The following is a 2,349-nucleotide window of genomic DNA, read 5'->3' as shown; positions in this document are numbered from 1 at the left end:
CAGAGATAAGGTTAGAAATCTGCGAGGCTTTACACTAGCAGCTAGCGCAGAGCAAAAGGCCAGCAGGCGCAGGGGCGCCCAGCATTCCTGGACAACAGAGCTTGCCATTGCTGGGGATCCCAGGTGAAATAGGTCTCCTGGACTCCTCCCTTTCTAGTGCTAAGCCGCCTCCAGATGTCACCTTTAAAGTCCCCATTCAGGAGCACCCCTTCGCATCTAGCCTTCCCCCTCAGAAGTGCCTCTCTCCTGCTCATCTGTCCCTGAGTTTCTACTCAGGGTGGAAGTAGGTGAGTAACTTGAAGACGGACCACGGCCTTCATGCAGGATTTCTGCCTCTCCCTATGTGACCTGCAGCAGAATAAAACCCCAAAGCTCTCACACTGGTAGAAGAGCTGGGGATGGGATAGGGAGAGAGAAGGCAAATGAAATACCAGAATACGACATCTGACAAAGCCTATTTATAAAATCTGTGAATGTGTATTAAAAAAAAAAAAGAAAGAAAATTTAAATGATCCTCCCCCTAAATCATTAAACTACTAAATATAAATCTAATTTTGATTTCACCGGAAAAATTAATACCACGCAAACCCTTAAAGGAAAGGTAATGAGAGTGGAGCCTTTGTGAATGGGAGCAATGCCTTTCTAAGGAGACACAAGAGGTAGCGCCCTGTTTTCCTCTCTCCTTTTCTCCCTCCCCCTTCTCTCTCTGCCATGTGAGGGTACAGCAGGAAGGTGGCTGCCTGCAAGCCAGGAAGTGAGCCCTCACCAGACACTGGATCTGTCTGTCGTCTTAGACTTCCCAGCCTCAAAACTATGACAAATAAATGTTTAAGCCACCTAGTCTACGGCATTTTTGTTAGAGTGGCCCAATCTGGCTAAGACACCACCCATGCTTTTAAGTCAAACATCTTCATGATCCATCTTTCCAAATGGAGGATGAATGAGCCCTTGATAGCCACAGTGTGTTTATAAACACACACATACACACATATTGACTCATGAGCCATGCTGAGAGGGTCCAATCTGCATTCAGGGTATTTGACCTCATCTGCACACAAATTGCCCCTCAATGATCCTTCCACCCTCCTCCTCGCCCCCTGTGATGGTCCTGACATCAGCTGTTGGCAGTTTCTCCTGCACTTCTCAAGCCTTCGGTTCCTCTCGGTATTACTTTGGTAGGGCTGCCATAGCAAAGTACCACAGCTGGGATGTCTTCCCCAGAAATTGATTTCCTCACAGCTCTGGAAGATCAAGGTGGCAGCAGGATTGTTTCTCCAGAAACCTCTCTCATTGGCTTGTGATGGCCGCCTGCTCACCATGTCCTCACCTGGGCTCTTTTCTTCATGCGACTGTGGCCTAATCTCTTCTTAAGAAGACACAGTCATATTGGCATAGGCCCACCCACATGACCTCATTTTAATTTAGTCACTTCTTTAAGACCCTGTCTTAAAATACAGTCAGTCATATTCCAAGATGTCGGGGGTCAGGACTTCAACATATGAATTTGAGGGGACATGATTCAGCCATAACACTCTCCACGCTTCCTTCACTCTTCCCACACAGCTGTTTCTCCCATTGTATTTAGCTGAGACCCACTAAAATGCACTCCTCCGTCTCCCTGATCCCCATTTTAATATCTCTCTGTACCTTCGCCTATGCATTCCTTCCTTGTGGAGGAAGAAGCCCCTGTCACCTGGGCCCCAGCACTGTCCTCTACCTGCACCCCCATCCCCACCTTCACTCCCATGCCAGTCTCCAGAAGCACCTCACTGCACCATGGAGAGGCCCCATCCCACTGCTCTCTCCAGGAACCTGCCACTTCACCCAGCCCTTCCCTGGTGTCTTCAGCCTCTTCTGCCTCCCCTCAGTTTTTCTCATTCTCCAAAAAACTTTTAATAAGAGAAAAAATATTTTAAGACAATTTTATTCTTCCTTTTAAATTGCTACCCTTTGGCTTCCCCCTACCACCAACAGGCTTCTGGAAAGAATGCCCAGACCTGCAGCCGCCAGCGCCCCTGCACCCTCTTTGTCCTTTACTTCCTGCAGATCTGGCGCTCCTGTCTTCTTGGAACAGAGTTCTCCATGGCCCACCTGCCTGAGCTTCTGTGGGGCTTTAACTAGATAGTACAGGGAAGGAACTTAGAGCTTAGAATGCCCCCCACAGAAGCTCCCCTGGGTGTTGTTACCCAGCTGCACCCCAGCCTTGCTTCCCTCCAGTCCCGCTGACCAGGACTTAGTGCCTCTACATGTGGCCGCACAGGAGACAAGGCCACCTCCACTGCAGAAGAGCCCAGTGTACAGGGCTGACCTCCTGAGAATTCGAGTGTGTGCCCAAGAGTTCCTTCCCCC

Source organism: Otolemur garnettii, unplaced genomic scaffold (assembly GCF_000181295.1).
Source record: "Otolemur garnettii isolate 467f Iridium unplaced genomic scaffold, OtoGar3 scaffold00012, whole genome shotgun sequence".
Classification (NCBI taxonomy): domain Eukaryota; kingdom Metazoa; phylum Chordata; class Mammalia; order Primates; family Galagidae; genus Otolemur; species Otolemur garnettii.
The sequence above is the reverse complement of the archived record's forward strand: the minus strand, read 5'-3'. Positions refer to the sequence as shown.